At 41.9% G+C, this 9834-nt stretch overlaps 1 long non-coding RNA gene across 4 annotated transcripts in view; it reads left to right on the top strand.

Moving 5' to 3' along the window:
- Window positions 1-9834, top strand: part of LOC108307179 — a 33208-nt gene that overhangs the window by 2595 nt on the left and 20779 nt on the right. For 3 of the 4 annotated variants that reach the window (XR_001826432.2, XR_005200928.1, XR_005200930.1), the window contains exons 2-3: window positions 443-657; window positions 3496-3602. This is a non-coding gene — a long non-coding RNA (uncharacterized LOC108307179). The remainder of the gene's footprint in view (window positions 1-442; window positions 658-3495; window positions 3603-9834) is intronic. The other variant, XR_005200929.1, reaches the window with a different exon arrangement.

Below are 9834 nucleotides of genomic sequence, written 5' to 3' on the forward strand. Positions count from 1 at the left end.
ACGGGGTTTTGCCATTTTGGCCAGGCTGGTCTCAAACTCCTGACCTCAAGTGATCCGCCTGCCTTGGCCTTCCAAAGTACTGGGATAACAGGTGTGAACCACCATGCCCAGCTTTAAATTGCATCTTTTAAAAGAAAAAGAGAGCTCAGAATCTGAATCAGTTACCTGAGGCCCTTTATCCTGCAAGGTTCTGAATTAGGATGTTCCTATTTAACATAGAAGAAAATGTAAAAGTGATTTATATGGTAGATAACCTTAAGGTTCAGGGCTAGAAATTTAAATGGTTTGCCTCCAAGATGGCACCCAATGAATGATCCCTGTACCACGATTGGTCTATGTGACCAAAAGCATACAGCATTAGTGATGGTACTTACATCACTTGGGTGATTACATTATAAAAGATGTCCATTTTGGGTGTTCTTTCTCTCTTTCTCTTGCTCAGAGACAAGCAAGCTGTCATGTTATAAGCAGCCCTTTGAGGGGTCCATGTGATGTCAAAGAATGAAGTCTCTAGTCAACTTTTAATGAGGTCTTGAGGCCCATAAACAATCTTGAGTGAGTTTGGAAGTAGCTCCTTCAGCATCACTTGGATGTTGAGATGACTACTGACAGCTTTACTGCAACCTCATGAAAGTCTTCTGAACCAAAACCACTCAGGTAAGTGGCTCCCAGATTCCTGATCCTCAGAAACTGTGAGAAATAATGAATGTTTGTTGTTTTAAACTGCTAAATTTTAAGGTATTATGTTATGCAGTAATAGATAACTCATATACAAATTATTTGAATCAAACAATATGTTAAATGAAAAATCAAAAGAATAAACATCTATAATTTCTTGATTTGTTTTCCCTTCTATTCTGCACAATGGAATTTTATAGATGAACCTCATAATTACTTGTGCAATATACTTGTGAAGTATATTGTATTGGTTAAGTGCATAGCCTTTGAATGTATGCTAGTAGAAAGACCAGTATTCAATTACTTTTTTCTTCAATTCCAAGCTTGTGAGCTTGAGTAAATTTAAAGTTTACTAAGCCTCAGTTTCCTGGGATGGTAGTGCTTAGCTCAAGCTCCTAGCATATATTAACTATAAACCAAATATTAGTTATAATTATTTGTTTTAGTTTGATTATTGGCTCTAAATAAATGCCTTAAGAACGATGTGTTCTCCATAGATTTGGATATGTCGGGACGTTATATAGGCTGGAGCAGTCAGCAATTACTTGCCTGAGGAAGGGAAAGTCTCCAAAGAACAGACTCCTCCTTTAAGAAAAGAGTAGGCCAGGTACAGTGGCTCATGCCCATAATCTCAGCCTTTTGGGAGGCTGAGGAGGGCAGATCACCTGAGGTCAGGAGTTTGAGACCAGCCTGGGCAACATAGTGAAACCGTGTCTCTACTAAAAATACAAAAATTAGCCAGGTGTGGTGGCACACTCCTGTAGTGCCAGCTACTTGGGAGGTTGAGGTGAAAGGATCGCCTGAGCCTGGGAGGCGGAGGTTGCAGTGAGCTGAGATTGTGCCACTGCACTCCAGCCTGGACAACAGAGCAAGTTTCCATCTCAAAAAGAAAAAAAAAGAGTAGAAGGTCCAAACTCAGTCCAATATTAGAGCTTCAGCATCAGAGTAGAGAATGATTCAGAGGGTCTGTTCAGCGTCTGCTGTAGATCCCGCAGATCTGTGTTTGGATGCTTCTGGTAAGGAGTGTATGGCAGCTGTACCTGACAGATGCACTTGGCAGCAATAACTTGTGCATACCTGAAGGATGACCCTATGGTCTAAGAAGAATGTGTATTCAGAGCTCCAAGCTAAGGAATGTGGGAGTGTCCAACCCAGAGATTTCATTTCTTATCTATGAGGAACTTCTGAACTGCTCCCACACCCAGCCCATCCTGTAGAATGCAGGCCCTACTAGGTGATCAGAGCCCTTTGTTTAAGTTAAATGAAGGTTGCCTGGAAGAGGTTGCTAGGGTACAGGTGTTAAGTAAAAGTGCTATACAAACTGCATGCTTTTTTTTTGGAGACAGAGTTTTTGCTCTTGTTGCCCAGGCTGGAGTACAATGGTACAATCTTGGTTCACTGCAATCTCCGCCACCTGGGTTCAGGTGATTCTTCTGCCTCAGCCTCCCAAGCAGCTAGGATTACAGGCACCTACCACCAGGCCTGGCTAATTTTTTGTATTTAGTAGAGACAGGATTTTACCATGTTGGTTAGGCTGGTCTCAAACAGCTGACCTCAGGTGATCTACGAGCCTTGGCCTCCCAAAGTGCTGGGATTATATGTGAGAGCCACCGAGCCTGGCTAACTGCATGATTTTTACAAGTAGTTTTGGTTCTCCTGCCCAGCCCACTGACACTGGACTGCCCTTTATGTAAGGCCCCTCAATAAATCTTATGTCTCATTTGCTGGTTCTAGGTCTCTTCTTCAGCCTCTTGAACATGGTACCATCCTTACTGAAGTCAGTGGGGTCTGGCATGACAAGGGAAACTTGAATAAAATCTGAAATAGCTATTTTTTTCCTTGCCAAAATCCCTGTAATATGTTACTTACCTTGGCCTCAGAACATCAAACTATGACTCAAGAGTGGAGAAACAGAAGTCTGTCCATGTCATCAGACAACATCCCAAGTGGGATGTCATCACCCCAATGCATACCGGCATTTGGGCAGAGTAGAGCAGCTGCAGCCTAGCAAGACTTGGCATAATTCTGTTAGTTTGCACAGTAAAATGAGAAATCACATTTCTGCTGTTATGTGATCCTGCATTTTAACTCGAGTTTGTTTGGCCTGGACAGATAGGTAACTAGCCGTGAAAACAGTGGACCTTGAAACATTCTGAAGACATAAAAAGAATGTAATAAAATACTTTGAACAACTGTTTAAGGACTTAAATGTCCATATTCTTTAGATGAGTATAATTTCCAATGTGAAACCTCACAGTTTGGCTTCAAGAGATACAAGACAGGTTTTTGAATTCCGCAGAAAAAATAGTGCATTGCATTGCAACAAACTTGACCATCCTATTCCTGGTAGTAGAAATGTAAATTCCTTCCCTTCAGAGATACCTGCAGAAATGAAATATGAAATATGCCGCTTGCATTTTAAAGACTGCTTATTGCATTCTAGAATAGATGGAAAAGACATTAGTGAGGGCCAGCATAGAATTATGAGTTTTCCCGAAAGACTTATGTATGTATGTGACATGGCAGGAAAATTGGGTCACTAATGTTTTTCACTTTTTCATTCATTTGGCAAACATGTGAATAGATCGACATGTGTCAAACACTGTTCTGGGTTCTGGGAATTGAGGAAAGAAGCTATCTGTTCTCATGGAGCTCACATTTTACTTGGAGGATGGGAGGCTGACAATAACCTTGTATAAATAAATACAAATTTGAGGTAGTGGCAAGTGCCAAGGAGAAAGAAAAGAGAGTAATGGCATAGAATGACAGTCATTGGGTAGCTGCTTTAGATGAATACTGAGTGAACATGCTTCTTAGAAGGTGATATCTGAGCTGAGAGGCAAAGGATGAGAAGGAATCTGTCATGTGAAGACCTGGGAAGCAGGTGTACTAAGCAGAAGAGCAGTAAGTACAAAGACCGTGAGGTAAGGGATGTGCTCGGGGTGACTAAGTAACAGAGGGAAGGAAGACCAGCATAACTAGAACATAGTGATCAAATTCAGTAGTGTTGGAACATAAGTCAGAGACATTGGCAGGAGGCCAGTATTTATGGACGCCAGATTGTCTAGTGCCTTGTAGATAGTGGCAAGGAGTTTGGATTTTATTCTAGGTGGAACACTACCAGAATCTTTTCTTTTCTTTTTTTTTTTTTATAAAGATGGGGTTTCACCACATTGGCCAGGCTGGTCTCAAACTCCTGACCTCAAGTGATCCGCCCACCTCAGCCTCCCAAAGTGCTGGGATTACAGGCATGAACCACCATGCCTGGCCTTCTTTTCTCTTTTCTTTGCTTTTCTTTTCCCTTCCTTCTTCCCTTTCTCCTTTCCTCCTTCCCTCCCTCCCTTCCTCCCTCCCTCCTTCCTTCCCTTCCCTTCCCTTCCTTTCCCTTCCCTCCCCTCCCCTCCCCTCTCCTCCCCTCTCCTCCCATCCTCCCTCTCTTCTTCCCTTTCCTCCTCTCCCCTCCCCTCCCCTCTCCTCCCCTCTCCTCCCATCCTCCCTCTCTCCTTCCCTTTCCTCCTCTCCCCTCCCCTCCTCTCTCCTCTCTGCTCTGCTCTCCCCTCCCCTCCCCTCCCCTCCCCTCCCCTCCTCTCCTTTTTTGAGACAGGGTCTCACTGTCACCCAGGCTGGAGTGCAATGGCATTATCTTGACTTGCTGTAACGTCTGCCTCCTGCGCTCAAGCAATCATCCCACCTCAGTTTCCCTAGTAGCCAGGACTACACATACCACACCCAACTAATTTTTGTATTTTTTATAAAGATGTGGTTTTGCCATGTTGCCTAGGCTGGTCTTGAACTCTTCCCACTTCAGCCTCCCAAAATGCTGGGATTATAGGCATGAGCCATTGCACCTGGCCTGTCAGAGTATTTTCAAGCAGAAAACATCAGGCCTTATTTCTAGCATAAAAAGAACATTCTGGCTGTTATATAGAGAATGGACTGTAGAGAACAAGAATGAAAGCAGGTTGACTGATTAGAAAGCACTGCAGCATTATAGGCAAGAGATTATGATGGCCCGAACTAGAGTGGTAACTGTGGAAGCAATAAATGGATGCATTCAGAATATTTTTGAAAGCAAAAGATGACATGATTTACTATTGGATGTGGGCATGAGAAAAGGAAATTAAGGATGATTCCTGGATTTTTAGCTTAAGCAACGTTGTAGCTTTTCATGACTGTTTTTGAAATGGGAAAATTTAGGGGATAGGGGTTTTGGAAATTAAGAGCTTTTTATTTTTGTTTTTTGCTTTTTAAAAATTGTGGTGAAATAAACATAACATAAAATTTACCATTTTAATCATTCTTAAGTGCGTTAAGTACATTCATATTATGCAACCATTACCATTATCCATCTGTAGAACTCTTTTAATCTTGAAAAATTGAAACTCTTTAGCTATTAAACAATAACTCCCCACTCCCCTCCTTACCCTAGCCCCTGAAAACCATTCTATAATGCAGAAGTCTCTATGAATTTGACCACTCTTAGTTGGAATCACAGTGTTTATCCTTTTGTGATTCACTTTTATTGTCACTTAGCATAATGTCTTCAAGGTTCATCCATGTTGTAGTATATGTCAGAATTGCCTTTCTTTTTGAGACTGAATACTATTCCATTATATGCGTATACTACATTTTATTTACCCATTCATCCATTGATGGACACTTGGGTTGCTTCTGTCTTTTGCCTATTGTGACTAATGCTGCTGTGAACATGTATGGACAAGCATCTATTTGAGTACTTGCTTTTAATTCTTTGGGTATATGCCCAGAAATGGGGTTACTGGATCATATGGTAATTCTATATTTAATTTTTCTTCTTCTTCTTTTTTTTTTTTTTCAAGACAGGGTTTCACTATACTGGTCAGGCTGGTCTCAAACTCCAAACCTCAGGTGATCTGCCCGCCTCCGCCTCCCAAAGTGCTGGGATTATAGGCGTGAGCCACCGTACCCGGCTATATTTAATTTTTTTAAGGGATTGCCATACTGTTTCTCCAGTAGCTGTACTGTTTTACATTCCCACCAACAGTGCACAAGAGTTCCAGTTTTTCCATGTCCTCATTAATACTTGTTATTTTCTCTCTCTGTGTGTGTGTGTGTGTGCTTAACAGAAGCTATTCTAATGAGTGTAAAGCAGTATGTCATTGTGGGTTTGATTTGCATTTCCCTAATGATTAATTATGTAGAGCATCTTTTCATGTGCTTATTGGCAATTTATGTATTTTCTTTGGAGAAATGTCTACTCAAGTATTTTGCCCATTTTAAAATAAGGATTTTTATTGTTGTTTGTTGAATTGTAGGAGTTCTTTATATATTTGGGATATTAACCACTTATCAGATATATGATTTGCAAATATTTTTCCTATTCCATAGGTTGTCTTTTCACTATTGATTATATCCTTTTATGCACAGAAGTTTTAAATTTTTGATGTAGTCCAATTTTTCTATTTTTTCTTTTGTTGCCTGTGTAAGAATTTTATTTTAAATGCAATTTTGGGATGTCCGTTAGAAATCCAAGTCAAAATGTCAAATAGACAGCTGAATATATGAGTCTGAAGGTCATAAGAGCGATCAGGATGATATATAAATTAGGGAATCATCCACATAGATGGTATTTAAAGCCATGGGTCTGGATAGAATCACCCAGGAGAGAAGTAACATAGAAACATGTAGGTTTCCCTAGGGAATACAGTTGTCTTAGAGTAAAATTCCATAGAAAGAGATCAGGAGGTCTTGGCTGAGTTAAATTTGGATAACATAAGTTATTAACTATGTTAATATGTTCTTCTAAGCTAGGTGCCAGGTTAGGGTAGAAATTCGGAGGTCCTGGGTAAGTACCAATTTGTTCTGCTATTGTATTATTACAAGAATAATACTAACAATAGCCCATGACCTTGTTTCGTCCTCACAGTAGCTCTATGTGATCTATATTCTTGTCTTCACTTTACAAAGAAACAAAAGAGAAGTAAAGTAATTTACCCAGTTGCTACAGTTAGCATGTGGTAGGTCCAAATTAGAGCCCTGGTCTGTCTACATGATGGTTAATTTTATTAGATAGCTAGTAAAACATTATTTGTGGGTGTGTCTGTGAGGATGTGTCCGGAGAGGTTCACAAGCTTTTGAATCAGTAGACTGAGCAAATAAGGTCTGCCCTCACCGATGTGGGCAGGCATCATCCAATCCACTGAGGGCTCCTGCTCACAAAGAACAAAAAGGCAGAGGATGTGCTTATAGTTCCAGCCACTTGGAAGTCTGTGGCAGGAAGATGCTGGAGCCCAGGAGTTTGAGGCCAGCCAGGGCAACATAGCAAGGCCTTTTTCTTTAAAAAAAAATTTTTTTTTAAGGCATAGGAAGGGCAAATTCTCTCATTCCCTCTCTTCTTGAGCTGGGACATCCATCTTCTCCTCCCTTCAGGAAATCAGAGCTCCTTATTCTTGGACTTTCTGACTCTAGGACTTACACCTTACCCTGTTCCCCTCAGTCCTTCAGACTTGGACTGAATTACAGCATCACCTTTCCTGGTTCTTCAGCTTGCAGATAGCATGTCATGGGACTTCTTAGCCTCTGTAATCACATGAGCCAGTTTACATAGTAAATCTCCTCCTATTGATCTTTACCTATATTTACAATCCTATTAGTTGGGTTTCTTTGGAAAGCCCTAACATCCCTTTATCCACAGTTTTGTTTTCTGCAGTTACAGCCAACTGGGTAAACCAAATAGGTGAGTAAGTACATTAAAATATTTTGAGAGAGAGACACAGACATTTGCATGACTTTTATTATAGTATATTGTTATAATCATTCTATTTTATTGTTAGGTATTTTTATTAATCTCTTACTCTGTGTAATTTATAAATTAAATTTTATCATAGGTTTGTATGTATAGGAGAAAAACCTAGTATATATTGTGTTCAGTACTATCTGAGGTTTCAGAAATCCCCTGGAGTTCTCGGAATGTAGCCCCCTGCCTCCAAGCCTGCACTCTCAATTACTGATGCTACATCCCATTACTCTGAAAGATGAAATCTAGCCCTGAGCCCTTATCAACTGGCTGCATTAGATCATTTTAGATGTCACCACAGTCACATCTGTGTGTGATGAATGGTCCAGGAGAGATGGTGCTATTCTTGCCACCTTTGTTAGCCTGACTTGCATTCTCTTCTGAATACTCTGGGTCTTATTAACACTGTGCCAGGTTGTCGTATACCCCAAATAAAGAAAAAGAAGGTAGATGGACACAGTATACATATTAGGCCCAACAAAAGTTATGCTTTTACTCACTTTCCTCTTCAGTTTAGATACTACTGTGGTCCTTTGCTTCAGTTCCTGCATTGTCTTGTCATTCTGTTCACCCGAACTGCAAGGCCCCAAATCCACCCATTTGGTCACTGCACTACTACCCTGGGTCACTGGAGGAAACCACACAAGATGTGAGTTGATGTTTCTACACATTTACATTTCCAATCACAATTGGACCATCAGCCCACTTGTTACTCTCTCAATCCACGTTTCCTCACACCAGACTAGACTGAACCCACAGATGCAAGCTCACTCTGTCACCCAGGATAGAGTGCAGTGGTGTGATCTCAGCTCACTACAACCTCTGCCTCCCACGTTCAAGTGATTCTCCTGCCTCAGCCTCCCAAGTAGCTGGGATTACAGGAGCCTGCCACCATGCCCAGCTAATCAGCAGCCTCCTTTCTTTCCTGTGTCTTAAGTCAGCATCCTGGATTGAGAGTGAAGAGTAAAATGGTTTGACTTATTATGAGCTTAGACTTTGCAAAACTGGTAAACAAAAGGACTGGGGTAGTGGCAAGAGTGTGAATGGACTGAAGGGATCACAAGGTATAAAGTGGAAGGGAAAGGAAATGATATCAGGTGAGAGCTGAAGGGTTGGGAGGAAAACAAAAGATCATAAAGTGAGATGGAGCTGTTGTGATTGATCAGGGGCCCAGGGTGTGTCCTCAGCAGCAAGACTGTGAAGTATAGGTGAAGGTCAAGTACTCTGAGGCTAAGGCGTTGAAGCAGGAGTGGCTGCAAGAAACAGACCTCTTAAACACCGACCTGGGATAGAAGAGGTGTTATTATTATTACAGCTGGGAGCCAGGTGACAATTTGTCTAAACAACCAAGCTCCTGGAACAAAGAGAAGCTCTGCCTTTATATAGGCTTACACTCTAGATATTACACATGAAAGAATCTTAGATTTACAGCCTTAGAAATTACAAGTGAAAGGGTTTTGGGTTTACAGTTTTAGAAATCACATATGAAAGGGTTTTGGGTTTACAGTTTTAGAAATCACATATGAAAGGGTCTTGGGGTTTTGATCTTGTTTAAGTAAAAACAATGTATCTTTCGGAGAGATTCCCCCACACCATGCCTGCTATTTACAGGAAGGTGATTTAGGAGGTGCCAGTCTGCCAGCCTTTTCTTCTATTGAAATGCAGTGTGGAAGTTAAGGGGGAGGGATCCTAGATGCCTGGGTCTCCTTCTTCAGTGTAGTACTACTCATCTTCCTGGGCACAAAAGTCACCAGCACCTTGATCTGAGTTTTAGGGAGCTCATGAAATGTGGATAACCAACCAGGCAGATGTTAGTAACAGCAACCAGGAGGGCACAGCACAAACCTAAGCAGGCCTTTTAAGTATGTGAAGGTGAAGGAGTTATGATTTAGAAATGGCAGTGGGAAGCAGGGAGAATGCAGAGAGCTTGCTCAGCTCTTAGCTTTCAAGATCATGGGTGATGCAAAAAGCCTCCATTTGAGAGAGAGAACCAAGAGGCAAGTGGGGTGCTAAGAAGGAAGCCAGGTCTCTATCAAGGAAAGGAGATGGAGAGAACAACCAGGGATGTCCTTGAAAGAAGAGAGTTGTTTGGCTGGGCGTGGTGGTACATGCTTGTAGTCCCAGCTACCCACGAGGCTGAGGTGGAGGGATCGCTTGAGCCCAGGAGTTCTGGGCTCTAGTGCACTATGCCGATAACTAAGTGCGGGTGTCCGCACTAAGTTTGGCATCAATATGGTGGCCTCCCGGGAGTGGGGGACCACCAGGTTGCCTAAGGGGGGTGAACCAGCCCAGGTCGGAAACGGAGCAGGTCAAAACTCCCGTGCTGATCAGTAGTGGGATCGCACCTGTGAATAGCCACTGCACTCCAGCCTGGGCAACAT

The sequence above is a fragment of the Cebus imitator genome, unplaced genomic scaffold, assembly GCF_001604975.1.
Source record: "Cebus imitator isolate Cc_AM_T3 unplaced genomic scaffold, Cebus_imitator-1.0 Scaffold76, whole genome shotgun sequence".
NCBI lineage: Eukaryota > Metazoa > Chordata > Mammalia > Primates > Cebidae > Cebus > Cebus imitator.